Source organism: Rhinolophus sinicus, chromosome 17 (assembly GCF_057876585.1).
Source record: "Rhinolophus sinicus isolate RSI-liver-muscle chromosome 17, RSI-T2T, whole genome shotgun sequence".
Lineage (NCBI taxonomy): Eukaryota > Metazoa > Chordata > Mammalia > Chiroptera > Rhinolophidae > Rhinolophus > Rhinolophus sinicus.
Window position 1 is genome coordinate 156,971,290 of NC_142517.1, and position 26,122 is coordinate 156,997,411.

Consider the following 26,122-nt stretch of genomic DNA (forward strand, 5'->3'; position numbering starts at 1 on the left):
AAAGAAAGCCTCTTCAGTAAATGGTGCTGGGAAAAAGACACCTGCAAAAGAATAATACTGGACTGCTATCTGTCACTATATACCAAAGTTAACTCAAAATGGATCAAAGACCTAAACATAAGACCTGAAAAGAGGTAACCAACCGAATGGGAGAAAATATTTGCAAACAACACTTCAAATAAAGGACTATTTAAAATATGCAAATAACTCACACAACTCAACATAAACAGATAGATGATAGATAGATAGATAGATAGATAGATAGATAGATAGATAGATAGATAGATAGATTGATAGATAGATAGACAGATAGATAGACAGATAGATAGATAGATAGATAAATAAATAAATAGTAAAACAATCCAATTAGAAAATGTGCAGGGGACCCGAACAGACACTTCTCCAAAGACATACAAATGACCAACAGATATGTGAAAAACTAACATCACTGGATATTAGGGAAATGCAAATCGAAACCACAATGAGATACCGCCTCACATCTGTTAGAATGGCTATTATCAACAAGACAAGTAATAACATGTTTTGGCAAAGCTGTGGTAAAAAAAGGAACCTTCATACACTGCTGGTAGGAATGTGAATTTGTAGAGCCACTATGGAAAACAATATGGAGGTTCCTCAAAAAATTAAAAATACAATTACCATACAACCCAGCAATCCCTCTTCTGGGTATCTACCCAAAAAATCTGAAACATTCGTCCGTAAAAGTATATGTACCACTATGTTCATTGCAGCATTATTCACGATGGCCAAGACATGGAAACACCCAAAGTGTCCTTCGATGGATGAATGGGTAAAGAAGAAGATTCCATATACACAGTGGAATATTACTCGGCCATAACAAAAAATGAAATACTGCCATTTGTGACAACATGGATGGATCTTGAGATTATCATTCAGGCAAAATAAGTCAGACAGAAAAAATCAAGTACTATATGATTTCACTCATATGTGGGATATAAAACTGAAAGCAATTGACAAACAAGACAAACAAACCAAAAAAATTCATAGACACAGACAAGAGTTTAATGGTTACCAGAGGGTAAGGAGGAAAAAGGTGGTAGAGAGGGTAAAGGAGATCAAATATGTGGGGATAGAAAGAGAACTGACTCTGGTGGTGAACACACAATATAATATATGGATGATGTATTATAAAAGTGTACACTTGAAACCCATATAATTTTATTAACCAATGTCACCCAATAAATTTCTTTAAAAAAATAAAAAGAATTTGTAACTGAGCTAGCTGTAGTGTTTTTCTGATGTCTGAGCTCAGCAGGACTCACTAATGCATCTGCAGTCATGAAGGAAACCTAGTTAGGGTAGGATCAGAAGCCCATTCAAACTTATATACTTTCTATTTTCATGTCTTTTTGTATTGTACCGTAGTATTTTCTAAGAACTTTGAAAAATGCATTCTTTTTTTTAACCATGCCAACAAAGAGAAAATCTCTGTGTCCATGCTTGAATAGAAGTTACAAAAAACAAAAACAAACAAACAAACAAACAAACAAACAAAAAAACTGTACACTTCTGGGGACTGAGTAAGGGTAGCAAAAGTACAATTCAAGAGCAACAGATGTGGAGTAACTCAGTCCAACTACTCTCCACCTAGTGATTATCTTTCTAGTGGTAAAACATTGAAGCTTTATGTGTTTATATTAATGAAGGAGGCAATTCCTTACAAGAAGGTGTTTTCATCGAGGATATTGTATGACTCACTTCCTAAATAATCAAATTAAAATCTATAAATTCTATGCTATAGGAATAAGTATGAGATGATTTATGTTTATCAGAAATATAAGCCTTTCTCATCAATGACTATAAAACATACCCCTTGTGTAAGTCAGTTGGGGCTGCTATCAATGTACCACACTCTGGGTGGCTTATAACAACAGATGTTTATTGCACACAGTTCTGGGTACTGGAAGTCTGAGATCAGGATGCCAGCGTGGTCAAATTCTGATGAGAGTTCTCTTCTAGTTTCAAATAGTCAACTTCTCCTTGTATCCTCACGTGGCAGGAAGAGGGCAAAAAGCTGTCTGGGTCCCTTTTATAAGGGCACTAATCCCATTCAATAGGACTCAACTCTCATGACCTAATCACCTCCTAAGGGCCCTACCTCCTAATACCATCACATTGGGGGTTAGGATTTCAACACAGGAATTTAGGAAGGGACACAAACATTCAGATCATTGCACCCCTCTTGGCTAAAAATATGATGATACAGCCTCATATATTAATATGCTATTTGATCTAATATTAAGAAACCCGGTAAATGAACAGACTTACGATACTAGCCTAGTATATTAAAGAAAATATATTGGGCGAAGAAGGAATGTTTTTAATAAAAACAAACAAAAAAGTGGTTGATTAATATAATCTAAAAATCACAACCTGATCTCAGACTAGATAGTTATTCTCCTTTTATGCAGTTTTAGGGCAATAGAATAAAGTTTTATCTGCTACCTTGGACTATAAGCTCTAGGATTTAATTTCATATGAAGTGCATTAATATATCAAACATTTGTGGATTTAAATAAGACCTAATTTCATAATTCTGTGGTGCATCACAGGCCTTTCTTCATAAATACACCAGGTTTAGTAAATACCTTCTATTCCATTTTAATTTATTTCCTTCCTCACTAACTTTCATTTTGAAAAGTTAATATGTTCCTTTCTTTTTGTAATGGGTTTGCCACCAGAACACAGGTGTCTTGAGAACCACTGATAAATCTAAGCCAAAATGGGAAAGGAAATGATCAACATCGTTGTCATTGGACACACAGATTCCAACAAGTCTACCACTACTGGTCATCTGACCTAAAAGTGCGGTGGGATAGACAAACAACCATTGAAAAATTTGAGAAGGAGGCTGCTGAGATAGGAAAGGGCTCCTTCAAGTATGCCTGGGTCTTCGATAAACTGAAAGCTGAGTGTGAGTGTAGTATCAACATTGATATCTCCCTGTGGAAATTCAATACCAGCAAGTATTATATGACTATTGTTGATGCCCCAGGACACAGAGACTTTATCGAAAACATGATTCCAGGCGCATCTCAGGCTGACTATGCTGTCCTGATTGTTGCTGCTGGTGTTGGTGAATTTGAAGCAGATCTCCAAGAGTGGGCAGACTCATGAGCATGCCCTTCTGGCGTACACACTGGGTGTGAAACAACTCATTGTTGATGTTAAGAAAATGGATTCCACTGAGCTGCCTTATAGCCAGAAGAGATTCGAGGAAATCGTTAAGGAAGTCAGCATCTACATTGAGAAAAGTGGCTATAACCCTGACACGGTAGCATTTGTGCCAATTTCTGGTTGGAATAGTGACAACATGCTGGAGCCAAGTGTTAACCTGCCTTGGTTCAAGGGCAAAAGTGCCCCTAAGATGGCGATACCAATGGAATTATGCTGCTTGAAGCTCTGGATTGCATCCTACCACCAACTCGTCCAACTGACAAGCCTTTGTGTCTGCCCCTGGAGGCACGTAGTGGTCCTGTCCCTGTGGGCCGAGTGGAGACTGGTGTTCTCCAACCCTGCATGGTGGTCATCTTTGCTCCAGTCAATATTACAACTGAAGTAAAGTCTGTTCATATGCACCATGAAGCTTGGAGTGGAGTTCATCCTGGGGACAGTGTGAGCTTCAATGTCAAGAATGTGTCTGTCAAAGATGTTCGTCATGGCAGTGTGGCTGGTGACAGGAAAAATGACCCACCATTGGAGGCAGCTGGCTTCATGGCTCAGGTGCTTATCCTGAACCATCCAGATCAAATCAGTGCTGGATGAGCTCCTGTACTGGTTTGTCACACAGCTCACATTGCTTGCAAATTTGCTGAGCTGAAGGAGAATATCGATTATTGTTTGAAGAGCAAGCTGGAAGATGGACCAAAGTTTTTGAAATTTGGTGATGCTACCATCGTTGACATCGTTCCTGGCAAGCCCATGTATGTTGAGAGCTTCTCTGACTATCCTCCTCTGGGCCGTTTTGCTGTTCGTGACATGAGACAGACAGTTGCTGTGGGTGTCATCAAAGGAGTGGACAAGAAGGCAGCTGGAGCTGACAAAGTCACCAAGTCTGCCCAGAAAGCTCAGAAGGCTAAATGAATATTATCCCCAGTACCTGCCACCCCAGTTTTAATCAGTGCAAAGAAGGGTCTCAGAACTGTTTGTCTCAATTGGCCATTTAAGTTTAATAGTGAAAGACTGGTTAATGATTACAATGCATTATAAAACCTTCCCAAGGGAAAGATAATGTTTTGTGGACCATTTGTTATTTTGTGTGTGTTTGGTGGTTTTTAAGTTATTAGTTTTTTAAATCACTACTTTTTAATGAAAACAACTTGACCAAAAATCTGACACAGAATTTTGAGACCCACTAAAACCAAATTTAATGAGAAAAAAAAGGTAAGATGTTCCTTAATATATACAATAAAAATTAATCCAGTTCTCCTTAGATAGAGCACAAACCTTACCTGGATTAGAAGTATTTTAATATGAAAACTAAGCAACAGCTAGGGTGGCATTTACTGAAGAAACTGAATCCAAACAGGGTTTTTTGTTGGGCATGGACTTCTGAGTCACTGGGGGAAAATAAAAGTGGACATTCCTCTCATTTGCTGCTAGAAGCCTGAAGTTATACAATCAGTGTTGGAACATAAATGTGAAATTACTTTTTCTATGGATAAATTTCTGCTAATTGATTAAGTGGCTCCTTGTTAATGTCTGCATGCTCTTTCTCTGTTGACCGAACATCTCAACATGTATCTCTAGTTATTGAGAGACCCTCTTTTCAAACTAGTAGCAAGAAATGTGAAGTTGCCTTCTAGATAAATATTGGAAATTCCCAGTTTACATAAACTCTGGTTTTGTTTGTTTGTTTGCTTTGTTGTTGTTTTACATATTTACACTTCCCTAAGACCTTCTCCAGGAGCTATTATGACAGCCTGATAATGAGTTCTGTCTCCACTCCTAATCTGTTGCTCATAATCACGTGATACCTTTGTGAGCTTGGGCAGATTGCTTAACATTACCAAGTGTTAGTTTCCTCAGCTGTAAAATAGGAACAACATTAGCCGTTATAAATATTATATATATTAACATTTTATTTGTTTAGTATAGCAAGATGATGTAGGTGTAATGGGCCGTTTTGGGCTAACTGAGCTGGATACACAAGTTAATGTAGACCGCTCCTCCATATTTTCCTTTCTTCCATGTTTTCATTCTCTTACAAGGGAAAAGCTTTGGTAACACAATTGAGGAGATAGAATTGGGGGTGGTTTGAAAGTGCCTGGTGGCAATGAGACCTGGGTGAGCAAATGGAATGGGACATTACACCATCCAATTTCCTTCAACTGGACGTGTTCTATGATCAGAGGAGTGACAAAAATTGATGTACTTTCTCAGAAACTTGTTGAATCTTGGGTATTTTAACCTCTAAGTCTGCATTCCTATTTCTGAACTGATGTTGATAATAGTATATTTCATAGAGGTTCTGGGCTTATTAAATGAAACTGTGGGTAAAAAGTAAAATGTTTAGTCAATGATTAATAAATATCTATTATTATTATTATTATTATTATTATTACCTTTATTACCTATGAGAATCTTTGTACAAGCTGACCTTTTTCAGGATACAGATAACAAGCATGGAAAATAATTGGGTAGGAGGCCATTTTTCTCAGCCATACTCTTAATCCAAAACCAAGGAATTCCAACCTTTGGGAACACAAGGGGACCACACTTGGTGTAGACTGGAATATTCATGATGGGGAATCACACTATGAAATTTCAGCAAGTGAATTTGTGAGCAGAGGCATAAATACGTGGAGCCAGAACAAGAGAAGAGTAGGTAGTGTGGTAGATTCCAGATGATGACCTTCTTTGATAAGCACTGAATACTGAGGTCTGGGATCCTGGATTACATATTTAAAGACCTTAACACAGTGCAGCAAGTAATCAAGAAACAATTGTTGTAATTATTACCATTGGGCCCATTTTCCACTAATGCAAGAGCCAGATAGCTGAAGAAGAAAATGAACTCCTGAAACAGCTTCAATCATCTACAATAGCTGTTTTCGTGGCATGTCGACAGTTTATGATCACTTGGGTTTAAAATAATGATACAGTATTGTAGTTCCAGCTGGTTAATGAAAATAGAGACAACCATAAATCCTGGGAGATTTTCTGCTTGGTAAGGAGTAAAGAAAGATAAGCCAAAACATATTAAAAATATAGGATGCCTTTATCACTTTGCTCAATACTTAATATCTCAACATCTTGAAGGATGTGTAGTATTACAATAGGCAGAAAGACATACATATTCTAGAAGGAAGTAAAAACATAAGAAAACCATAGAAGAAGCAAAATGTAAAAGAATTTATAGAAAACGTGATTAGTCCAGTTTGTCTGGGGACAGGACATTCCATTGTGTATTTTCAGCTATTTATTGCCTCATAACAAACACCCCCAAACTTAGTGCCTTAAAACAGTGATTTGTTATTTCTTGTGATTCTGGGGTTGACTGGTCAGATCTGGTGATCCATATGGTGTTGGCAGGGGTCACTTATGTGGCAGCATTCAGCGGGGAGCCTGGTGGAGTGCCTCAGTTCTCCTTTCTCCCAGTACATGGAGTCTCATCCACCAGGGCTTCTCCGTGTGACCTCTCTCCAGAATTCCCTGGACTACTTCATAGCATGGCTCCTGGGTTCCATGGAGGAATATTTCAAGAGGATAACTCCCAATGTGAAAAAAACTTGCATGAGTCTGCTTCAGTCTTTTTGCTAATACTGCACTGAACAAAGCAAGTCATGTGGACAAGCCTGTGGCATTAATGTGAGTACTTGGAGGTGTGACTCACAGATAGGTGTATTGTGAATAGGAGATGTTGCCTGTTCTAACAGAAAGGATTCAGAAATGGAACCAACTGGAGTCATTTAGATTCACTTATGGAGAAAACTGTGCTCAAAGGAGACTTAAAAAAAAAAAAAAAAAAAAATCTCTGTAGAGGAAACAGTTACTCCAGAACAACTGGAATCTAAGAGTGAAGAAATAGAATTAGCAGAATCAAGTTTGATATTCAGAAAAATATCTCCCTTTCCACATACACAAAACCCAAATATAATAAGCAGTAGGCAGCCGTGGCTGCCTGCTTAGGGTTCCAAATGTGTGGCAGACTTATATTGGAGACCCCCCATTGAAATTCATCTCCAGGATACACACCTTGTATCCTCCCTCCAAAGCTGAATCTGGCCTTGGCTGTATAACTTTCTTTTGTCAATGAGACATCAGCAAGCATGATACTAACTTTACAGCAGCTTACCAAACGAGCTGTATGCACATGAGAAGCTTTTATTAACATCCTGCCTTATAAGGAACTCTGCCGGTAAATATCACTTGATAAGAGAACACATGGAGAGAAGCTTTAAAAACTCGTGGACACTTTGGGCATTTCCATACTAGCTGAGCTTCTTCCAGCTAAACGTACTCCCATGAGTGGTCTCAACTGATGTCACAAGAGGTTGAAAAAACAACATCCCACCAAATTCTGCCCAAATTGCTGAATTTTGAGTGAATAGATACTTATTTCATTAACCATTAAATTTTTGGAGGATTTGATAAGTGAAAACAGAAATAAATAACTATGGAAAAAAAGACCAGAAATGTATGTAATTCCATATGTATGACACATTTATGAGGTGGAGTTTAAAGGAAAAAGAAAGGCAACTTGCACATATCAGGGAAATGCACTGAAACCCCACCACCCATGTTTAGTATGGTGGGTGTAGTATCTTCATGCGTCTCTATTCCACAACTAAACTAAAGCAAATTCTTCTTATAAATACGTCCTTTCCACTGACAACTAAACCTAAAAAAGGGAAAGTATTTTTTCCTTTAAGTTTCCTTCTATAAGTTTTATTCTTTTAGTTCTTATGTTTTGATTCATTTTTAGATAGTATAAAGTAAACATTGAGGTTCATTATTTTGCATATAAGTATCCAATTGACCCAACACCTTTTGTTGGAATTTCCCAACTAATTTCCTTGGAACGTCTCAAAAATTTTTGATATTGTATGTGTGGGTCTATTATGAAATCTATTGCATTTTGTTGATCTATATGTTTATTTTCATGCTAATATAACACTATCTTAATTACTGTAGAATTATAGTAATTCTTGGAATCAGGTAAGTCCTTTTAAAAAATGTATTCTTTCTTCTTTTTCAAATTTGCCATGGTTGTCTAGATTCTTCCCATTTTCATATAAATCTTAGAATTAGCTTATCAATTTTTACAGAAACGTGACAGAATTTTGATTAGTATTGCATTGAGGAGAATTTATATCTGAACTATATTAAGTCTTCTGACCTATATTCATGCATTCTCTTTATTGAGGTATTCTTTAATTTATCATAGCAATATTTTACAGTTTTTAAGCATACAGTGTTGAACATCTATTGTTAAATTTATGCCCAATTATTTCATGTTTTATATAATTGAAACTACCTTTCTTTTATGTCAAGTTCCAGTTGTTTGTTGCCAGTATATAGAAAAACAATGGGCTTTTGTATACTGATCTTATTTCTTGTGACAATACTAAACTCAAGTTAGCTTTAATAGCTAATTTGTACATTACTTAAGATTTTCTACATGGACAATCAGGTGGTTTGTGAATAAATAATATTTTATTATTTTTTCCAATCTGAATTTTTTTTGTTTTGCCTTGTTACTCAAATTTGGATCTTCAGTAAAATTCTGAGTAAAAGTGGTGTGACTAGAAAAGTGTGCCTTTTTTCTAATCTTAGGGGGAAAGTATTTGGTTTTTTAAGTGTGATGTTAGTAATAGAATTTTTGTAGATGTGATTTGCCCAAGTTTACTCAGTATTATGGATTGAATTTTTCCCTAAAAAGATATGTTGGAATTGTAACCCCTGGTACCTGTGGATATGACCTTACTTGGAAATAGGGTCTTTACAGATATAATCAAGTTAAGATGAGGTCATACTGTGTTAGGGAGGGGCCTAATCCAATTAGACTAATGTCTTTATAAGAAGAGAGGCAGAGACAGACACAGAGAAGGCCCTTATAGGAGGAGGCAGAGATCAGAGTGATGTAACTCTAAACCAAGGAATACCAAGGATTGCTAACCACCACCAAAAGCTAAGAAGAGTTAAGGAAGTTTCTCTTAAAGGCTACAGAGAACGTGCAGCCCTACTACAAACAACTTTAATTTGGATTTCTAGCCTCCAGAACAATAAAACAATAAATATGTGTTGTTTTAAATCATCCAACTTTGTGGTAATTTGTTGTGGCAGCCCTAGGAAACTAATACACTCAGTTTTCTTGATTATTTATATTGAATGTGTTCAAATGATTTTTCTGTATCTATTGAGATGATCATAGTTTTTTTCTTTCTTTCATAGGCTGTTAATATAATCAATTACTTGATTTTTAAATGTTAAACCAGTGGCATACTGATTGTGTGCATTTTTTTTTTTCAACTCTGCATTGGGTAAACAGTGATAACTGGAAGAAATTGGTCATAGTGGAAATTACACCAGGAAAACGGACAAATGCTACAAATTAGTTTTTCTTTCCTCCCCAACTCCATGGAGCTGGTTGTTATATATATACCCTCATACCTCTCTGTTAAACCAACATAGCATTGCTGTGATAAATCTGTCAGTCATGATGTAGTATTCTTTTTATATTTTTCTGAAATTTATTTGCTAAAATTTTGTTAAGTTTTATCTATTGGTTTGTTTCTCAGTTCATGAGACCCATTATTCTTGTTAGGGTATTCCTTTCTCTTCTATTTCTGGAGAAGTTTGTGTAAAATTAGTATTACCTCTTCCTTAACTATTTGATGGAATTCACTAATGAAGATAGGTGGGCCTCAAGTTTTCCTTGTGGAACAGGTTTTACTATTGTGTCTGTATCTTTAATAGATAAAAAGGTTTTTCAGGTTATCTTTTCCTCTTGGGTGAGTCTGGTAGTAGGTGACATTTGAGCATTAAACTGTACATTTCATCTAGCTTGTTGAGTTTGTAGACATAAAGGTGTTTATTAAATTCCTGTATAGTGCATTTAATGCCTAAAGGAGTGATATCCCCCTTTCATTCTGATATTAATAATTGGTGTCTTTTCTTTTTCTCTCTTCATCAACTTTATTGATCTTTTCAAAGAAACAGCTTTTAGACATTGATTTTTACCAATTTTCTGTTTGTTTGTTTTTGTTATTGATTTCTGTTATCTTTATTATTTTGTCATTTTGTTGTTGTTTTTTCAGTTTAATTTCATCTTTTTTTTTCAAGTTCTAGGTAGAAGCTTCTAACATTGCTTTGCGATCTTTCCTGTTTTCTATTATAAGCATTAATTGCTCTAAATTTCCCTCCAAGAACTGCTTTAGCTATATCCTTCAAATATTGTTTGTATTTCCAGTCTTCAAAATATTGTCTAATTTTTCTTGTTAATTATTTTTATGTAGAAGTTGTTAATTTCCAAATATTTGGATATTTTTCCAGAAATCTTTTTTTTTTACTGATTTCCAGTTTAATTTCATTGTATTCAGAGTCTATGTTTTATATAATTTCAATCTTCTCGTGTTTACTGAGACTTGGTTAATGATCCATCATATGGTCTATCTTGGAGAATTTTGTCTATGCACATGATTTATTTTCAATGTTTTCTGTGGCTGTGCCTTCAAGTTCACTACTCTTTTATTCTGCAATATTTAATTAACTGTTAATTCCAATATATTTTAATTTCATATATTGTATGTTTTATATCTGAAATTTCTGATTTTTCTTCCATTTCTCTTTTTCTTGTGCTCAAGTTTTCCTCTACTTACTTAAAAATATGGAGATATTTATAATTGGTATTTGGAAGCTATGAAGATATTTATAATTGCATTGTGTGTTCTGCACCAAAGTCAGTTCTCCTTCCACCACCATATATTTGACCCCCTTTTACAAACCCCTTCTCCCCCTTACCCTCTGATAATCACTAATCTGTTGTCTGTATCCGTGAGTCTTTGTTTCTTTCTTTGTTTGTCTTGTTCATTTGTGGCTTTCAGTTTTATATCCTTCTTGACTTTTTCTGTCTGGCTTGATTCACTTAGCATGATAATCTCAAGATCCATCGTTATTGTTGCAAAAGACAGTGTTTCACCTTTTCTTATGGCCAAGTAATAATATTCCACTCTATTAATGTACCGCATCTTCTTTATCCAATCATATATCAAAGGATACTTTGGTTGTTTTCATGCTTTGGCCACCGTGAATAATGCTTCAATGAACATAGTGGTACATATATCTTTATGGATAAACATTTTAAGATTTTTTGGGTAGGTACCCAAAAGATGGATTGCTGGGTCGTATAGTACTTCTATTCTTAATTTTTTGAGGAACATCCATACTGTTTTCCATAGTGGCTATACCAATTTACATTCCCACCACCAGTGTATGAGACTTCCTTTTTTACCACAGCCTCTCCAACACTTGTTATTACTTGTCTTGTTGATAATAGCCATCCTAACAGGTGTGAGGTGGTATCTTATTGTGGTTTTGATTTGCACTTCCCCTAATAGCTAGTGAAGTTGAGCAGTTTTTTTTTCATGTATTTGTTGGCCATTTATATGTCTTCTGGGAAGAACTGACCATTCAGTTCCTCTGCCCATTTTTTAATTGGATTGTTTTTGTTGTTGTTGTTGCTGTTGAATTGTATGAGTTCTTTATATATTTTGGATATTAGCCCTTTATTGGAGATGTTGTTTGTAAATATCTTTTCCCTTTTGGTTGGTTGTCTCTTTGTTTTGTTGATGGCTTCTTTTGCTGTGCAGAAGCTTTTTAGTTTGATGTAGTCCCATTCATTTATTTTTGCTTGTACTTCCCTTGCCTTTGAGGTCAAATTCACAAAATCCTCTGTGAAGCCAAGGTTCATAAGTTTAGTACCGTGTTTCCCTGAAAAGAAGACCTAGCCATGCCATCAGCTCTAATGCGTCTTTTGGAGCAAAAATTAATATAAGACCCGGTCTTATTTTACTATAATGTAAGACCTGGTATAATATAATATATTACAATATAATATAATATAATACCAGGTTTTATATTAATTTTTGCTCCAAAAGATGCATTAGAGCTGATTGCCCAGCTAGGTCTTATTTTCGGGGAAAAGGGGTATGTATGCTTCTTCTATCGATTTATTGTTTCAGGTCTTATGTTTAGGTTTTTGATCCATTTTGAGTTAATTTTGGTATATGGTGACAGATATAAATATACATACTTTCTAATGTCATGTATTGCACTGCATTAATCCTGCCTTAATGTGTTATTTATCATAATTTTTCATAGTAGAGATTTCCATCTCTAGAAATTCCATTAGATTATATTGTGAAAATCTCCAGATCACCTTCTATGTTTCCATGTTTTTCTCTAACTTCTTGACCATATTAATCATAGCAATTTTAAAATCTTCCTCAGCTAACACCCATATATGAGTCATCTTTATATATCTGTTCCCATTGTTTGTTTTCTCTCTTGGTTTTCAGTTATATGGCCCTTTATTTTACAAGAATTAGTTTCTTTAACTGAATGACAAACTGTACAAATAATTGTAGAAGCTGTAGAGAAGGCGACAGCAAATATGTTTGGTTTTATAGGCCACATATGATCTCTGTCTCATATTTTTCTTTTTTTCTTTCCCTTTCTTTTTGGTAACAACCCTTTACAAATGAAAAACCTTTTAGCTTGTTGGCTGTAAAAAATAAAAACAGTCTACAGCAGTTTTGTCTCAGTGGCCATAGTTTGCGACCCTATGGTGATTAGTACTATATTGGTAATTAGTTCAGTGCTTTGAAATCTTGAAAGGCTGGACTTTAGGAGATGAAAACTAACTGTGAACTAGGAAAAAGGATGCCAGTGGTACAAATGTAGACCTCTTTGTGCGAGCAAAGTGGAGACAGGAAATGAGGTGGCAATTAAGTAATTGACTGCTTTCAAGATTAAACTTTTTCAAGAAAGTTTAGGGCAAGGTCAAAGGTACAGGTGAACAAAATAGGAATAGTCAGGCTTTTGTTTTGTTTTGTTAATTTCCTAGATAAATATATCTGAAAAAAAAATTCCTGTAGAGTTAATACTGGGGCAGAAAAGCATATTTTGTAAACAATTTTTCAAACCACATATTAATAAATAATATGTGTGAGACTTATGAATACCTGCTATAGCACCAGAATAAGTACTGACCAAACAACATGTCTTTTGTCATGCTTTGGTACAAAGTCAATCAAATAATAATATGTATTTTTTTTAAATGACTAACTATATACTTACATAGATTAAATAATCCAACTTTTCAACCATGGTCCTTTAACAATTATCTGTAACAGCTCAAATAGGTATTTTTAAACCTAATCTTGAATATATATACATATATATACGTATGTATGTGTATATACGTGTATATATATACATATATATGTATATATATGTATATATATACATATGTATATATACATATGTATATATATATGTATATATACATATATATGTATATATATATAGAGAGAGAGAGAGGGAGAGAGAGAGAATCAAATAAATGTATACACATTTTAAGAAAGGAAAAAACTACTAAAATTGTAATACACAATACATACCAATAACAAAAGATGAATACAAGTCACATTTGACTTCTGCAATTACAAAGGTGCTCAAAGTGGTTACCATTAGCGTAATTATAATACAGTTTCTTTTTTCCTTTCTTAAAACATGTATGCATTTTTTTGGCACCATCTGTATATATATATATATTTTGGTGTTCAATACTCCTGTTGTAAGGTATTCTTTTATTGCCTTGCCTTCTATTATGGAGAATTTACCCTTCCTTGTAATTGGCAGATAGAGGGCGGTTGATCTTAATGTAAGCAGGGACTGTGCTGATTTGAAGCTGGGTGGAAGTCTGTTGATGTTCTATCTCTGCTGTAACCATGGCCCTCCAGCATTTTAAGTTAAGAACATGGTATAATCTGCAGATTACTCCCTTTAATGTATCCTACATTCTAATCATCATCTTGTCAGAACTCCAACATTTCCACTCTGATTCCAGCAGCTTTCTGCTCAGATTTTTAGTCTCCCACCTCATGAATCTCCAGTATTGGAAATGTCCCGAAGGGAAAACTGGCCCATTAAACTCTCCCGAGTAGCTGTTCCTCATTTGTCAATGGCTGCAAAGGACAGGTGGGGTGGCACAGCCCTCTGGGAGTCCCCATCCCTCAGACAGGGTTCCTTGGACCTGCCTGTGGCACTGACAATATTCGGCTCCAGTATCTGCTGATTCCTTTGTATCACCCTGCAGCTCTCCAGCGGGCATGTCCTGTGTGTGTGTGTCGGGGGGGGGGGGGGGGGGGCAGGGGGAGGCACTGCTGTGAGCTTGGCAGAGGAGATGAAGCCTGCTGTGACCTGGCCAGTCTCCAGGCCTGGTCTCACCCTGAGAGGTGAGCTTGGACACCTTATGATTCACCCCACCTCTGCGAGGGCTCAGCTCAGATCTCCACTCAGAGGAGTATTCACGGAATGTTTGTGAAAATAAATAATAACTATTAAGATTAAAACAAACAAAGAAACAAAAATGCCTCCCAAGCCTCTGCTGTCCACCCCCTGCTGTCCACCCCAGAATAGCATTCCCCAGAGATTTCTGCATTCTCCATTTCCTACCCATTCTCAGAATTGGCATATACTCCTAAAATAAGCTGGCAATGGCCAGCTCACTTCTCTAGGTTAATTTCCTCTCTGTTATCTTAGCCTTTCTATTTCTCATTGCTTCTGCAATTTTCTGTCTCCTTCAGACAGATGATTTCTGAATTTTATTTGGCTTTCCTAATTTTTCTAGGAAGGAGTGCTGCCCTGCCATGAGCTATCCAGCTTACTGGATGCAGAACTCTTTAAGATGGTTTTCTATTTAAGCAGAAAAACAATAATTTAGTCTTACACAGTGTGACCTCAACCTATAATTCAATCATAACTACATGCCTGCGTGTACGTAATGATTCAGTCCTAACTTGCTGAATGCTCCAAATATTTTCTCAACATTCCTGACTGGAATTCCTTAATCTAACCTTTCTGGATCTCTGCTTGTAGAAGTCAAATCTACTTACCTCATCTTCATAGTTGTATGCTCCTTGAAGTTAGGGTTGGATCTTGCTTATGTTTGGATTACCCGATGTCTCATAGCTCAGAGTTTTACATATAGCAGGAACCCAATCAATATTTGTTGACCTTAGTTGAGTAGCCTTTATTTAGTGATTTGATACTTTGCCCTTTGTTTCTATGACCTCCTACTCTAGAAAAGTTCAGTTCTAGATAAGTCTTTTATTAGCTAGGTTTATTTTACTGAGAACACCAAATTTTGAGCTCACTGACTTTCAGGTTAGTCACACAGAACCAAATAAACAGAAAATCCAATATGTAAATGAATTTAAGTAACTGAACAGGCTAGTGAAAGTGAAATCTTTATATTTGACATATTCTGAATTTAATGACAAAACATAGTTTGGAATTTAAATACAAATATATTGTTCTTTAAAATGTCCGTAGGAGCCCAACAATAAAAATAGGCTTTATTTTTTATCTCTTAACATAGGCTCCTGAAAAATAGGCTTTCTTATCGCCATTTTTATCTATTCTTTCTTTTTATGAGTTTTTATTATAGGGACAGGCAATATGTCTGCTGGTCGAAAGTCTGCCATTATGACTGTTAAAAGATTTAAGATGGAACAAACTAGGGTCACAGAAAGTTGTTTTATCCCGACAATGATTTTGGCATTTTCTTTTAAAGAGCAAGTTTATTTTGTTATTCTTTTAGTAAATTGATTCAGAAGGAAAAAATAAAGAAACGACAGTATGCAATAGCAATAACAATTGTTTTTTTGGAAGCTTCTTATTTTGGCATCACTGTATTAAGTATATATGTCCAGATTATAGCTCATTCAAAATTCATAGCAACATCATGAGGGGCTTACCTTTATCATCCTCCTTTTGTAACTGAAAAAGTTAAGTAGTTTGGCCAAGATCCAACATCTAGCAAGTGCCAAGATGAGGGTTTTACCAACTTTTGTCTGAATTCCAAATTGTGTTCACTTAACTTTATGAGTTATTAGCTTTCTACCAAGATGTGGAAAGTCATCAATAGTGAATTATTAGAGAAGGAATCAAATTAAAATAATAGATCGTGAACATATGAGATTTAAAGTTTGACCTCGATCAGGTTAACATAATATACTTAATTTTGACTATAAACTGATGTGACTGTTTTCTGTGAACTATCTCCACCAAAAAATGTTCATTATTGGGAAGCAATGTAAGTCACAAATATAAGAATTTCAGGAGAAGCCTAAGGTATAATACATGCTGCTGCGGTTCCAGCATATCTGAACAAACATGCCTGGGGAGCTAAAGAGGATTGTTGTCAGAAGTCTATTTTATTTAGGGACTAAAATTTCTTATGGGAACAAACTTATAAGAGAGCTTGGTCTCATGTTAAAGCCCTCATTTTCTGAAGGGAAAGGGTATTCTGAAAATAGGGTGGAGTCAGTCACCCAGATTTAGCTCCTGGCCCATTTCCCCACCTATTGTTATCTGTAAGAAAAAATTAAAATAGCTATTAAATTGTGTGAAGCAGCACAACAAAAAGAGGAGAAATAAGACATGTGGGAGAGTGTCATTAACCCCATTTCCCATGGAAGCCAGCAGGCCTTCATCTAGGGCGGGTCCTGGGAATGTGGCTCATTGCTGGTGACAGTGTCTGATAAGTGTGGCATCTCCTGTGAGAAAATGAAGACTCATCAGCCATTCTCAGTGGAAACAGGCACAGGGGTGGAGAATCAAGGGCCTAGATCACATCCAGCCACTACCAACTGTGCATTTGGTGGGAGACTTTGGTCCTAAGTATGTGTGAGGCATTATTCTCAGAAACTATAATTAAACATACAAGAAAGAGTTAAAATAGAGTTGTAGACAAAATATTGAGAAATGATGGAGGATAGTGTAACTAATATTGAAAATAAATTGGCATACTTCACAGAGGAGATGGCACTTGAAACGGATTTTATGGTAAAGACAGAATTCATCAGGCAGATCAGGAGTGTCTTGAGCTTACAAGTCCTGGCAACCAGATTTCAGTGTCATCACATTCATTATTTAGTGCCTCATTTTGATTCAATCATTTTTGTAGCAAATGTCCACCTGTATAAACCTACTGGTGATACTAGAGGCTAAAGTAAAGAACAGGTAGATAAATTAAATTTAGAAAAGAGTTTCCTTGGCTGTATCAAAGGTCCCTATTCTCATAAATATGTAATTATTTGATGACCATTTGGCCCTACTTAGAGGGGCCAGTTTTCCATTTCCCATTTGTGAAACTAAATAATGTCCTTTATGGTAAGCAGGAAAAAACACAAATGCATAAATAATACACATCTTAGATTTAAATTTCATCTTTGAATGTCAAAGCAAGTTTAAGTTTTTAATTGGATGTTTCGGCTTAGAATTTTTAAAATATTTTCTTCACTTTAAATTTTTATTTGGTTATTTAGTTAAAAGCTTCATTCTCACTGAAAGTCAGCAAGCTTTAAGAGACAATGAATTGGATCAGGCATCAGAGGTCCTATTTTATAGCACCACATTTTCACCATTTAAGTAAAGTAGTGATCTCAGACATCTACCAGTAAGAGGTGCAAAATCATCAACTGTGCATGGGGAATGGATGGTTATCTTCATGTTTGCTCTCAGCTTTAACATCTATAATTTGTTTGATTATGTTAGTGTGTGTATGTGTGTGTGTGTTTACTCAATCTAAATCCTGTTAATCATTAGCACCTAGAACACTATATGGTCCCTAGTAGTACTATATCTTTTTTTTTTTTTTTTTTTTTTCTAAAAGAAGGAAGGAGCAAAAGGTAGAACAGAGGTGAGAAACAAGGGAAGGAAGGAGGGAAGGAAGGAAGAAGCGTTTAGAAATATGGTATAAAAAAGACTATTGCCTATTTAGTAAGCCTTTCCATCTGGACACCTAATATCAAAGAAAGATTTGAGGAGTTATTTACTTTTTTACAATCTAGCCCTTTCCCTCCACATCTGGAACAACAATTCACTCACACTGAGGCTCATCGTTTCTAACAGTTTCACAGCTGCTCTACCTATATATTGTCATCATATCTTAGCAGCAGCCAATTTTATTAGATTGTTAAAGATTTTGCTTCTTAGTATCTCTAAGGTTTTATTTTCTCTGTCCATTTTTGAAAGCATTATCATGTCTAAAAAAGGACCAATGTTTTAAAAGAGATTTATGTATACTCTTGTCCCTTTTAGTTAAGACTTATCTTTCAACAATGTGTAATGAGTATTTACTTTGCAATCCAGCAGAACAGGCAGTTCTGTACTGGAGTTTTCTTAAAGGAAAAATGGATTCCTAAAGTGCAACTTCCGTAATATGCAGAGGGTGGTATCATGAGAGTGGTTATACATGTTTACTAATTATGATAGAAAATGGTGGCTCACTTCTAATTTTCATAAATGTAAATGATCTAAAATTATTAGGTTTTCAAGTGATCAGTGAAAGTTAACATTTCCAAGGAAATTTAGAAGCAATTTATATGGCATCCAGCACTTTCTGCCTTAAAGTATATTCAATCTTTTATTTTAATGCTGACACCTGGAGCTGAAACTACATTGACTTAGAATGCACTTGCTGTTTTTCAGTTACTGTTGAAGTTAAATAACATAACTAGGGAAGTTAATAAACTATTATAAATACATGATGAATATTCAGAAAACATTGTTATATTAGAAGAGAAAACCCATAGAAGAGAAAAAAAATGAACTTGCAAAATGAATCAAGAAATGAAAGATAGACAACTACTTAATATGCAGAAAAGTGAATGCAGACTGAAGATGGAAAAGATTTTATTAAAGAAAAACAAGGACACTGTCTTCTTTAATTATAGCTTATAAGCTTTAGAAATGTTCTTTTTTAGCTTTTTAACAGTCCTTTGTTAGACTTCAGGTTGACTGGTCTAGGTGAATTGATTATATGTTCAAGTTGTGAAAATTATTTTTGAAATGGAAAATTCACTGTATTCATAAATATTGAATCTGTATTCATTTTGCGGGTAAGAGGAGAGCTAAGGAAATATTTTTCTATTTTAAGGTAACTACTGCTGTGATTATTTGTCTTTGCTTTGTTTTTCTAAATTATTTTGGGGGGGAAACAATAATTCAATTAAGAAAATCTTTGTGACTGAAATGTGAATGGAATAGTTAGGTGAGTTTTATTTGATTGCATTTAAAGGCTGGTAACACACTCATTTCAATGGAAGTGTATGCTTCTCTGCTATTATAGTAATTGTCACTCTTTCTTGGTGTCTATATTAAATCATTTATTCAACAAATATCATTGAGAGTTATAATGTACCCGGTGCTAATCTAGACACTGAAGATGGAGCAGGAAAAAATAAAAAAAATAAAAAAGTCAAAATTTTCTCCATATAATAGCTGATTTTCAGGTGAGAAGACAAAATAAATAAATATATACACAGCATACCATAAATGCTATAGAGAAAGAAAAATAAATGGAAGGGCACAGGAACTACAGAGATGAAAAGAGGATTGCAATTTTAAATAGTGAGGCCCAGGAAAGTAACTGAAATACATCTGAGTAAATATCTGAAAGCCATGAATAAGTAAGCTGTAAGAATGTCTGGGGAAAGTGTGGTTCAACCACACAGAACATCAAGTGCTAAGGCCCAAAGGCCAGAGCATGTCTGGAATGTCACAGAAAAGACCTGTAGACCATGTTTTAGGGTCTGACTGAAACCCAGAGTCAAATGGGAAGCTGAGTAAGGTTTTGAAGAGAGAAGTAACAATCTGGTTTAAGTTTCTATAGGATTATTTGGTTGTCCTTTTGAAAACAGACTGTTGGTATCCAAGGGCAATAAAAACATTGACCAGTTGGGAGGTATTGCAATAATCCAACCAAGATAAAATGGTGGCTTGAACCAAAGTGGTAGCATGGGGGAAAAAATGGCAAAAAGGATTTGTTTTTGGCTTTGGTGATATTGTTGTAATGATGACATTAGTTACCTAAACCAACTCTGAAATAAAAATGGAGGGAAACAAAAGTAAAAATCTTTCTGTGAAAGCTTCAGAGAACTGACCAGATAGCAAGGAATTTCAGAAGAAAACCTCAGAGAATTCTAAATCACAGAAAGATAAAACAGGACACATAAACTACATTGACTTAGAATGCACTTGCTGACACTGCTATAGGAGCTGATATTGTGATGGACTCTCAAGGAGAAGGAGAAGAAATTTAAGCTGGGGGTTCCAAAGGGCAAATGAGATAACATGCATTATGTGGTAGAAACCTAAAGGGAAAAGACCTTATTATGGTAAGGGCAGTCCAGAAGTTAAGTCAATCCCCTTCACCCCCGAGGGCAAAAAAAGGAGAGCAAGGAGATGAAAGGAAGGAAAGTTGAAGTACCCCAATCTCATTTCGGGGGTTGAGATATACATATTTGAATAAATGGATTAACTCATAAATTAGTTTACTATATGAATATTAGTTTATGCTTTGGAGACAATATTTTTTCTCTCTATTATTTCAATGGAACTACATTTCATTTCCCTATGAAAATATGATTTCAATTTCCCTAGATGAAAGAATCATTTCTGGAGAGAACTGTGGCCATTTCAATGATCTTTTTTTTTTTTCATTTAACCCCAATTTATATAAACATTTAATAAACATGACATTAAGATTGAATTAAGGAAACATTTTATAATTTCCAAAGTATTAAATGTGAAAATTTTGAAGGTCTTGGAACAATACTATGTAATAAATTTTTGACCTGAGTATGTAATATTCAATTTAATTACTGTTTTTTAAAATAAAGTGAAGTGATTTGACCAAGAAATAATGTAGGATTTGCTTTTTAGTATACTTTTTAAATCTTCACAGGGGCACAAATACTTAAATATCTAAATGAAGTAACACATATAACTTAAACCATTTCATACTGTTATAGCTTCAGAGAGAAGCCAAAAAGCTCCATGCCTTTTCAGTTAAAAGGAATAGAAATACATATTATTATGTGGTTACTTTCAGTAAAAATTGTCATCTGTTAGTAAAATAATCAGATTAATCAAAGACTATTCTTGCATAAAATGCTTTCAATTTCTGAGATGTATTATCTTGTGTTATTTGTCCAAGATGAACAAAATAAATAATCTCTAATTACTGGGTCAGAAATTATTTAAATATAGATCCTTTAACTTATGATTGGAATTAAGCTATTCAAGAATTAAAAGAAACAGGCACACAAAAATATATAGCTGGCTGTTACGTATGATTTGCTTTGAATTTCTTAAAATATTCAACTAATATTTGGTACCTGAAGTGAGAAAGCATAGATAGCTAGGAGTAGTGTAATCATACAATTTCACCAATTAACCATGTATTTTAACTAATTCAATTTGATCACTTAAAGATAAGTTCATATCATGTGTCCTATGAAAATATTTAATTGAGTGCTATTACATTTCTGGCAATAAAAATCTTAAAACTTTTCCTTTGGAAAGAATAGGAATTATAAATGGGATGTATAAAAGTATAAACACACTGTGAAATTAGATAAAAAGTTAAAAATGTTTATCCAGGACTTGTTCTACAGCATTTTAGATGTGCTCACTCCCTTTCCCAACCCAAAAAATGCAAGTCTGTCAAAAGTTCCCCGTATTCTTTATTCTAGTCAACACACAGGCATCCTTTACATGCCTGCTCAAGCCTCATGTTCACTGCACCTCCAACTAGGTTACATTTCCATGTTTCCACACCACTGTCACTGCCCCCCTGAAAGCCACTTCATCTGTCTCTTACACTGCTGTCTGCCTCTTTCCTGAGGTCTTGGCTTCTAGTTTATTCCCAGTGTAATCCATTCTCCACATTACAGCTAGAATGATCATTTTAAAAAAATGTTAATCTGAATATGTCAAGGACCAGATTTGAAACTTCAATACACTTGTATATCTTTTAGGATAAAGTTTAAAATCTCTGCTTTGTCTATAACATGCTAAGATTGCAATAGGACCCATCACTTCTCCAGCCTCTATGACTGCTACCCCTCGTTCTTTATGCTTCAGGCATACTGGCCTCCCTAAACTTCCTAGCATGTGTTCCCTGCTCTCTAATACCTTAACAGCATCGATTCCTTTCTGGAAACTTTTCCGTATCCTTTATCCTAGACAATTCTTTTTCACCCTCCAGGTTTAACTTGTACCTCACATACTCTCAATGAAGCATGCACTGAACCCCAGATTAGGTCACATTTCCATAGCACTCTGAATCCCCTCATGCATTTAATTACAAATTCATTCTTTATCTTCCCTATTGGAGATTAACTTCTGGTAGGTGAGGAACACTGTCCTTGTCCCCTGTACCTGGCTTATAACTAGCATTCAATAAATGTTTGGTAAGTAAATAGATAAACTAATGACCTGATCAAAGTGGAGTAGTAACCCTTGTATGAAAATACTGTCATATCAACCATGTGTCACTTAGGATGCTGTTGACTTTGTCCTCAGGTAAGCCACTATCTACCTTACAAGACGGTTGTCACAGGTTTGAACATTACATGCATAGAGGACAATGTCCAGTGGAGGAAGAACAACTATTAGGGAGTCTCTTTTAATAGCAAAGACAACTTTTCCACAAAACTCCTTATAAGGGTTCCCTTCATGTTTCATCAGCTAGTCTATCAAATTTTAAAATCTAAGTTACTATAGTCATCTGTTAATTGTTCTTTCAAATACCGTGTTTCCCTGAAAATGAGACCCTAGCTGGACAATCAGCTCTAATGCGTCTTTTGGAGCAAAAATTAATATAAGACCTGGTCTTATTTTACTATAATATAAGACCAGGTCTTATATAATATATAATATAATATAATATAATATAATATAATATAATATAATATAATATAATATAATATAATATAATACTGGTTCTTATATTCATTTTTGCTCCAAAGGATGCATTAGAGCTGATTGTCTGGCTAGGGCTTATTTTCAGGGAAACACGGTAGCGATAGTATTCCATGGAGAAGCAGTTAGGTCAGCTCACAAATGATATAATCACATAAGTGCATTTCTTCAAGATATTCATCATACTTCAACACGCTTTATGCTTATTTCCCATTATGTCATAAAGATTACTGAAAAGATGTGTATTCAACGGTGAATCTTAAATAAAACCAATAATTTCTACTGCTTCAGCAAGGACATTCTTAAATAAACCTCTGTGTGTGTGTGTGTGTGTGTGTGTGTGTGTGTGTGTGCGCGCGCACGTGTGTGTGTGTGTGTGTGTGTGTGTGTGTGTGTGTGTTACTTGTTTTTACTACAAATGTGTTTTATAGAATGGAGGTCAGCAAACTATGGCCCACAGGTTAAGCCTAATCCACAGCTACTTTTTAAAAAATAACCCTTCATTGAAATATAAACACACCCATTATTCATATACTTTCTATGGATATTTTTTCACTTAATTACAGGATTCAGTAATTGAGACAGAGACTGCATGGACTGCAAAGTCTAAAATATTCCCTATCCAGACCTTTACAGAAAAAAAAAAAAAAAATGCTGACTCCCTAGCAAAGAAAAGTACAATGAAAACTAGCTGAGTTTAGTATCACTGCCTTGATTTGCAGCCAGCACTTTTAGTCACCATGGTTTCTGCCCAATCAACTCGAACGCTAACTCCATGTAAAGGACAAATAATATCATGAAAATAATTATTATGGTAATAATGTTGTCTTTATGGACCCACTGAAAGGGTCTTGGGGATCCCTTAGAATTGTGGACCACACTGAGAGTAACTCTCCAGATTACAACATGCATTCTTATAAAAATCTAATGTAAATTAGTAGTTTTACCTCTTCTCAGACAATGCAAACATTTTAGAAAAACTTTAAATCCATTTGCTACATTCATAATTGATGTGCTCTTGTTGTGATATGAATTCTATATATATTTAACTCTACAGATGTTATTATTTTTAATTTAGGCAGTTAAGATCCCTCAAATATATTTTCATGTATTTCTTCCTGAATCTTCAAACTTCTGTCAGGGAACACTAGCCATCCATCTAAAACAAACAAACAAACAAAAAACACAGAAAACCTTATGGTATTTTGTTTGATCTGTGGCTGATGGTGATATATGATCTCTATGTTTTATTTATGTGACAGGTTTCCTATTGGGAGAATATTTTGCTGGATAAGGCATAACTTCCGTATGTTGAAATGAAATAAATGTAACTCTAGGTGTCATTCCATTGCTTGTTGGCTAACAGGGTTACTAATGAGAAGTTAACTAACAGTCTAGCTGTTGTTCCTTTCAATGTGATCCAGAATGTTTTTTCTTTGACTTTCAGTCATTTTCCCATGATGTTTCCTTAGTGTCATTCTTCTTATATCTATGATTCTTAGATTTACGGAAATTTTTGTACCTGTGATTTGATATCTTTATCAGTTTGGGGAAATTTTCAGTAAATTATCTCTTTAAACTTTGCTTCCCTCATATTCCCTCTCCCATCCCCTTCTGAGATTTCAATTATACTTACAGAAGGCCTTTTCACATATCCCCTGTCCTGTGTCTCTTCTGCTCTTGTCTGTGTTTTGCATCCTTGCTTGTCGGCATTTCAGTCTGTATATATTTTTCTGACATATTACCCACAACTTCCCTCTTCAACTGTGTTTAATATCATTTAAACCATTATACTAAATTCTTAATTTTTCTTCTTCTAGAATTTCCCTTAGGTTCTTTTTAAACATATTTGTTTCTTTCTTGAAATTCTTAGACTTGTCTTTTTATTTCCATATTAAGTCATAATTTAAATTCTGCATCTGATGATGTTAAGTTTTCTATTGTCTGTTCCTCTTTGGGTCTTGAGGATTTATAGTCTCATGTTCCTGAATTAATTTAGACCATGTATATGAAAACTTGTAGGCTATAATAATTGCAGTTGTCTTCCTTCAGAAAGAATTAATAATTACATCTGGAAGGCTGTTATGGGTACTAGACATCCCAGATCTTCATAACCTGATCAGAGATTGAGATAATATGAAATTGGTTCTCCTTCTATTTTAGTACTAGTCAATTGTCAGTTCATCCTCATTTTTCAGTTTGTAATACCTCAGGGTTTAGTCTCAAAGCCTGGAATGCTTACTAGATCATCTCTCCTTAGGGGACTCCAAACTCTACTTGTCACTCTAGTCTCCATAGTTTGCCAACAGCCCTGCTCAACCTCTTAGTTCCTCTGCCACTTTTTATGGCATCAGCAGCTAACGCTAAGAGAAAAGCAGCCCTAAAGGTGAGGCTTACCATTCAGAGTCCACTACTTCTCCTGGATCTTGGTTCTATACATCTACTCTACTTTTAAAGCTTGCTGATGCCTTCAAGCAACTTTTAAACATTTTGTTCAGCTTTTCAGCTAATTGTTATGGTTTGGAAGACTGAACCAAATTATCTAGTCTACCTTTATTGGAAGTAAATTCTGGATTGGTACCTATCTGTTATAGGCCATTCTGCATATCACTCTTCATTAGCTCACTTTGTATATTCTTTGACTTTGAGTGCTACATAGTTCATGCCCCATAATACTTTGATATATTTACTTTTTAATATGGACTTCAGACCAATAGCAAAGTTTCTCAATCTCTCCATCTGCAAGTGGTACTTCCACGCTTGAAGAAGAAAGACTTTATCAATCACACTTTTATATCTAAAGCACATTCTTATCTTAATCACACAGAATGGCACAATATTAATACTGAAGACAAAATCGTTTATAAAAAACATCCCACTGAACAATACACTTTTTAGAGGAAAGATGTATTTTTTTATGTGACATTGCAGTTTGCTAGGATCTGTCCCTGGATTACATTCTGAATTTAGTATCTATGTTGAATCTAAAAATTATTTCTAAATAGGCAACATTTCTTGAACAGTATAATACTTCTTGTCAATTATCTTTAGTGACTCTCTTAACTATATCTGAACAGAT

At 35.0% G+C, this 26,122-nt stretch overlaps 1 protein-coding gene and 1 pseudogene across 2 annotated transcripts in view; both read left to right on the top strand.

Annotated features, from left to right (window-relative positions):
• The window catches only part of XIRP2 (xin actin binding repeat containing 2), a 269,362-nt gene that overhangs the window by 111,522 nt on the left and 131,718 nt on the right, over positions 1 to 26,122 (top strand). The window lies entirely within an intron of this gene.
• On the top strand, positions 2,765 to 4,131 carry LOC109445255 (elongation factor 1-alpha 1 pseudogene; annotated as a pseudogene).